At 49.8% G+C, this 7,163-nt stretch overlaps 1 pseudogene; it reads right to left on the bottom strand.

Annotated features, from left to right (window-relative positions):
- Positions 1–2,348: 2,348 nt before the first annotated feature.
- LOC149355105 (uncharacterized) lies at positions 2,349–2,831 on the bottom strand (annotated as a pseudogene).
- Between the last annotated feature and the right edge of the window lie 4,332 nt (positions 2,832–7,163).

Here is a 7,163-nt window from a genome sequence, read left to right as displayed (position 1 = left end):
CTACTATTGGATCGCATTGCTCGTGTTCCTGTTCGCCCACTGCAACGCAGCTACTTTTGAAAGAGCTCTTTTGGTATGCTTTTGAGTGCTCCTGTTCTGCCAATGGAATGCGCCATTAGACCCGTCTCGTGCGCTGTATTTATCATGTAATGGAGCGAACTCTTCATGTATACAGAATGCGGAACTATCAGCGTAATCGTTCTACGGTTCTACTCCCGCTGTCGACATCACATTTTCGAAGTACCTACCAGTTCTGCTTGACGCGGCCAGAAGTCTTGCGATGTTTTCGCTTGCCCGTTGTGTTGTTGAGAATGGCAACTACGAACGAGATTCAAGCAGACTGTGCGCGCATGCCATATTTTTCTTTTTTCTTTTCCGACCGAGGTGGCCACGGCGCCGGTTGCATGCGGGCATGTCGCGGCGCAGCGGCGATGATTTTGCCTCCCCCCGTGTGGGCGGTTGACCCCTCGCGACGCTGGGGGGTCAAGGCTACGCCGCCCCCTCCTCAGGATTACCGCCGGGAAGCGAGTGCTTTCACGAGGTACGGACGGGAAGCGGCCGGTTGAATGCCCCCACCCCCTATTCCCGACCTTCGAAGGCTTCTCGTTAGGACCGTAGCTTTCCTTCGCGTTCCCTTCAGTTTCTTCCTGTTTCTTCTCCCCCCTTCTCAGCATCTGTAAATCGTTGGTGCACGGGGCCGAGAGGATTCGTTTGCTTTTGTTTGTTTTTTGTTGTTTGTCACGGGAACGCGGTGGCGGGAAAACCGCGAGCGAGTTAGTTGGCTTGGAGATTTCAGTGCGTGCGGACGTGTGTTAGGTCAGCCAGCAACGCTAGCAAGTGGTCGGCAAGCGAGCTAAGGCGGGTGTCTGACGCGAAGAGTGCGGCGACGGCGGCCCGAAGACGCGTGGCCCAAGTTCGCCCGTAACCGCAACCCCCCGTGAGCCCCGCGCGCTTCCGCAGCCCGACGCTCCCTGCGACCGGACCTTGCCACTACGCAGCTAAGCCACCGTTTCTCACCACTCGCTCTACTCTTTTCTTTGTTCTGTCGCTGTTCTCGCCCTATTCTTTTGTACATTGCTTTAATCGTGTAACTTTGTTGTATAGTTCTCGCCCTGTTGTTTTCCTTCTTATTGTTAATAGTTGTTTGTGTTTGTGTTCTGATTTTGTGCTTGTTGTTCGCGTCGCGCCTGTGCATAACCGCTATTTTGCTTGCCGTGTTTTGTAACCGTTTGTTCTCGTTCTTGCCCAAGTAAAGGGGTTGCTAAAGAAACTTGCCCACGCCTCATGCCTCCGGTCAACGGCTAATCAGGCGTGGCCCCTATCGCCGGCCAGCAGTCGATCCTCATCTTCTGCACGCGGAGTGGAGAAGTTTGTCGCTCCTCCCCCTCCAAATTTACGGAGAGTGCAGTAGTGGGCAGGTTGGCCCGAATAATTATAACTTCGGCGTCAATCAAACATCAAGCCGCCCACAATATCCTGACACAGACAAAATAGGGCTGATCGCTGCTACACCAATTTTTGTAACTCGCGCGGTACGCTGCACCACAAATGAGTCAGCGCTAAGCAGCCGTACTTTTTTAAAAAGCTGTTGCGCCAACGCTAGCAGTAGTAGTGTTTTTTTTTATTTTGGATTGCATTGAATATGGAAGATAAAAAGAATTTTTTCTACCCCGGCATCTGCTATCGCTGCTGGAAGCACCTGAGCTGGGGCAGCGGAAATAAACGATAGCAGGTAGTGTGCAGAAGTGAAAAGAAAGAGGGGAGGGGATATTAGAAAGGACAGGAAGAGTACACTGACAATAAATCTATTTGCATATATACATGATAAATATAAATATATACAGGTCGCACACGCGTGAAGGTCTGGTAGGGTCCGGAACGTTCTTGGGAGTGGGGGGGGGGAAATATTGTCTTTGCTTCATCATCATCATCATCAGCCGGACCCACTGCCGGGCAAAGGCCGCTCCTATATTCCTCCATTAGCCCGGTCCTGTAGCTTCATCCGCTTGACTCCTGCAAACTTCTTATTAATTATTAATGTTTCAATTCATTGTAGCCGTTTCAATTTCACATAATTGCATCCTCGCTTATTGTATATACACTATAAAATTGGTTGGTATTTCATAATTACTGACACCTGCGCAGACCGCGCAAGTAAGTAAACGGATTCGAAAGCTCAGAAAAAACATCTTTAATATTTCTGAATTCGCACTCGCACTGAAGCAAGTGTGAACTGATATATCCATGCAATTAGACATGAAAGTAGGCACTAGGTACAAAGCTATAGTATCGCAGACTGACGAGCTTCAAGGCCAGCATGACAAGAGGACGTTGGGCAGGAGAGGTTTTCAAAGGAGGCCAAAGGTGGCTGTTCGTTCTGCCGTTCTAGACACGAACTCTTTCATAACGGCATCCAAATGCCGGTCCGCAACTCTCTAATTGTGCACGTTGAGGAGAAGAAGGTGTGTCAGCCTCCTCTGCGTCATTCGATTGCGCAGAAATGTTTTTACTCTCCTCAGAGCACTGAAAGATCGCTGTTCTGAAGCAGCTGACGCAGGCACAGAAAACACGAGCTGCAGATGCCGGACAACCTGGCCCATCATATTAGGCATGTCTGCAGACTTCCCCTGCAGAATTTGTAAAATGCGTTCACTTGCGACCGGACCCTCGTCACGCAGGAGCGTTGGGAGAAGCACGAGTTGCGCTGAAAGCCTGCTGATGTCAAAATCTGCAGCGTGTGCACCTAATAGGTCATTTAGGTCGTTTGAAGCGAAGTTTCGACCTTCAGCAGCGTCAGTCAAAATGCGCTCGAGGCTAATCAGCTGCTCCATTCCAGGCTGTTCAAATCGCCGTCGGATCTCAGTTGTAATACGATCGATAGCGGCAAAAACTCCTTTCTCTGTAATGACTTGCCGTCAAGCGCTGCAAGCTCCTCAGGCTTGTCTGTGAATTGGAGCCCTCTGGGCGGCTGCGAAACTCTGGGCGCTCGCGGTTCCTTTAGACCTAACTCTGTTGCTCTTGAGTTCGTCTGCTGCCACAGGACATCAAATGAGGCGTCAGACCGCAGCCCTAACAAGCGGTCACAAAGAGCCTCTGCTGCTTCTTTTGCTCCTGCAGCGCGGTAAACTGGGCGTTGAAGCATCCTCGCTAATTCCTCGCACGGGCCAAACAGGGCTACAGAAAGGTTGATGTCCAATAAAGTTTCGAACTTCTTTAATACTTTCTCATATCCTTTTAAGGCTGCCTCGCCAGTGCCACTGAGAGAGCTTTGAGCTTGCACCAGTTCCTGCAAAGTTGCCTGCACCCTTTCATAGTTCTCAACGAACCTTTCCATTGATTTCACTCTTACTGTCCCCCTCGTTGGGCACAGTGGTAGCAGTAGGGTGTTCTGCCTACATCAATATTGCTCACCGGCATCATTACCCAGGGGAAGTACAACGCTCGAATAAACAGTCTTCCTGTTCTTCGATTCCAGTATTGCATTGGAAACATCCTTTACAAAGTTGAGAGCATCGCGGATGACATCGCAGTTCCTTGCGGCCTCCTGGAGTGCCAGGTCTAGGCTGTGGATACTGCAGTGCACAAATACTGACCGTGGCTCAGATTCCGTAATCCTTTTCTGCACGCCAGTAAATCTGCCTGCCATGTTCGCCGCCCCGTCAAGACAGTGCCCCCTTAGGTTCTGAAAGTCCATGCCCAGACGCAAAATCATGTCCCGCAAGGCTTTATACAACGTCTCGGCTCTGCTGACTGGTGCATTGTACAGGGACGGCCATAAGTAAACGGAGCACGCTATTGCGTTCGAAGTGCAATCACGCTTTCTCCATTGGTAATGAAGAAGCGTTGTTTGTCTACAAGAAAGCCCACCAACTTCCTCTACCAGCATACGCGCACCACTGCTGGAAATTTCAATTTGGTGATCGCCGGATCACGGCGCCGCCGGGACCGAGTCAGCGACGCTTGCCATGAACATGACCGCTGGTTCGACACGTGCGCGTCTTCGGAACCTTCCTTTTTTTCCCTCTGAAGGATTATCCCTCCGCTAGGTCGCCATCGAGACACCTGCTGTGTGGGCGTGTCAGATTTCTCTCTGGGGCCAGCTTCTCTTGCCGTTCGTACGAGATGCAGTATTAAACCTTGCTCTTGTTAGACGATGCCATCGTCCTTTGCCGGAACCTGCCGATGCTTTTCGCGGGACACTGGACCGCCAGGTCAACGCCTACCCTTGGGGCTAGCTTGCGACAGCGGTGGGATGTCGCAGGTGAGCCCCAAGGGTAGCAACCGGTATAAGCCTACGTTTGGTACGTTTATGTGCTTAGACCGAAGCGGCGAGCACCGCCGATAGGGTGAACCGCATCAACTGTCAGGAAAGAATCCGGGGGGGGGGGGGGGGGGGGGGGGAGGAGTCACTGCGCCTTCCTGAACAAAAGTTGGAAGGGGGCGCCCCCCCCCCCCCCCCCCCCGTTCTGGAATCCGTGGTGCGACCTCATTCCTATGGTGAAAAATGTTGCATACTTCTATCGAAGCCAACGTACACTGCACTTGCCTCATCAGTCTCGCGCTGCATTCTATGTGACGCCTATATTTAAGACTGGGCGCTTTATCTTGGAGACTCCCACGAATTGTCCGTGAAGCTGGGGCTTTAGGCATATCGCCCGGAGGAGGTGTCACGATGGACGATGTCAAAAGCCCGTAGTCAAAAATATAAAGGTGCAGATGCCTATAGACGCCGTACTGACAGACTTCGAAAGGTTTGCTTTTGTGGGCTCGAAAAAGCGCTGTGTGACTGGAGAGACCTCCATGAGCAGTGCGCATAAAGAGTGCGTTTAGAACCCCAGGCGGTTAGAAATGATCCGGAGCCCTCCACTATGACTGCGCATGCACTGAGCAGCGTCTGAGCGACAGAAGTGGCGCAACAGCCTGCTCACCTTGGAATTTTGGCTCAGTCAGACCAGCTCTGCCTGCAATTCACTGCAAGTTAGCATTTTCGGTTTCAGTTACCCCCCCCCCCCCCCCTTCTGCGTTTTTTTGTTCTTCAGTCGAAAAATTTTGAGGTGTCATTCATAAGAAGTATCATTTCACTGAACGACACGGACGCGAACTTCTTTACGTCTACTCCTCGCACGGACCTAGCTTGAAGTTGCCGAAGCTAGCAACAAGTGAAACGCTTTACCCCACGTACACGGAAAGCAGTTTTCGCTTTATGAACCAAAAAAGTACGCGGTCGAAATTAATCTGGAGTCCACCTCTACTGCCTCTCTTCACTTTATTTATCTTCCTCCTTCATCCCTTGAAGTTCGTTGAACTTACTGATACGCCAGTCAGCCTCCAGCGTATAGTGTAAGGCACGAGGTAGCGACTTTGACATGTGCACCTGTCCCCGGTCGAAGGGTTACCAAATTCGTGGAACCGCGGACGCACGACGGAGGCTGCTCTACTGTATCCAGCGGCACCGCCGTCAGAGCGCTCGTTCCGTCTCCGTCTTGCCTTCATACCACAGATTTCTTTCCACGCGCAGCCTTGTGCAGTGTTCAGTGTTTGGATGCCTGCAGTCGTCATTTTGGGGGCAGTGGACGTTTTTTTAGCCTTCTCGTTTCCCTACGCGCGAGTCATTCGCTCTGTGAGGACGCAGGTGTACGGTGACTGATCGGTATATGCGATGCGGCGCCAATGGGTCGTTTTAGCGTTGGGTACTCAAAAGAGGCCCCTGGTTAGGCGGCAGTTGCCACTGGGCGCTTGACCCCTGAAGGACAGCTTTCTTCTTCTTTTGTATAAACAACCTTGAGTAATTTGTTCCCGAGGCATACGTGGTCCCGTATGCACGTGTGAGGAAAGGAAATGTAGTGGAAGGCAGGGGTTCGGAATGCAGTGAATTCAGTGCTGTTTGTATGTGTGCTCGGAACCCCTCCTTTCCCCAGTCTTTGATTAGCTGAGGGAAACTTTATTTTCCTTTCTCTAACCATAGATTGGTGAGAAGTGTCACCTGATTTATTATTGGATGCTGTCCTCGCCAAGGGCGGAGACAGTGGGCTAAAATCTAAGCGCTGATTTCGTCTAATCAACAGTTCAGTCATGCTGTAAATAGTTTTCTCCTTGCTCGTTTCTTGTTTATTTATGTGTAAATAAATAGTTAACTTTCTTTTCTAGCCATCGAGTAATGTGAATGTTTTCGAGTCCGAACCGTCAATCCATCGAGAAGCCCGATTTCATCATCAACAAATGTTTCCTCACGTTACCAAGTGAAGGGGAAACTCAACTGGCGCGGTTGAGGCAGTTGAGGTTTCTACTGGGGATTTTTCTTTTATAGAAATTTTTCTTTTCTCTCTCCGCAAAGAACGTGACTTTTCCTATAAGTGATAGTTTCCATTTTTCACGGGCCTTTTCTGGCAGTATTCATTCGTTTTTCATATGCCACAGTCTTGTTTTGTCCTCGCCTATAGAATGCCGCGATGGCCAACGCCGCTAGCGGACATCAAGGCACCCTATCCTCCATAGAGTTAATATACTCACTATCCTCGTCTCTTTTGTAGAGCCGCCTGAGCTTTGAAGGGAGGCAGAAGGTGTAGGTTTACTCCGAAGGTAACCTCCGATATTGTCAAGAAGAGTTGTTCTCTTTCCTTCCTTTTTTTACAAAATATTAAAATGGTTGTTACCAGACACTGAGTTTTAGTCATTATTTTTATGTTGCCATGCTTTATGATTGTTACAGGCTGGTCAATATTTTCTACAAACAAAAAAATTGTGAGGTAAACTTTGGGTTATGTTTTGCTTATTTTGCAGTAAAAAACTAAGCGTATTCATTTTCTTTTACAAGCGGATGCAAATATTTGGAAACTACTGGCGAACGGTTCTTGTTGCCGGATGTTTATGCCATAGTTAGCCTAGTTTCCCCAGCTTGCAGTAAATGTTGAATGCGTCGAATACTTATTTGAGACGCTTTACTGCAAATCTCAAAAGAAGTGTACCGCATAGTCTATCGAAATAGCTTGTGTTTAACTTTACGCTAGTTTATGCTACGGATTGTGGGGTTCAAGGTGGCGTGGCAGCCCGGACCATCGAGCGATGACTGTAGCACAGTTGGCACAGTTTGCATGCGAGAACTGTGCACTCGAAGGGCACCTGAGCTTGAAGCGCGGTGGCTGCGGAGCAAAATGTCAACGGTA

The sequence above is a fragment of the Amblyomma mixtum genome, chromosome 3 (assembly GCF_055824585.1).
Source record: "Amblyomma mixtum isolate Tamu chromosome 3, ASM5582458v1, whole genome shotgun sequence".
Lineage (NCBI taxonomy): Eukaryota > Metazoa > Arthropoda > Arachnida > Ixodida > Ixodidae > Amblyomma > Amblyomma mixtum.
The sequence above is the reverse complement of the archived record's forward strand: the minus strand, read 5'-3'. Positions and strand labels throughout refer to the sequence as shown.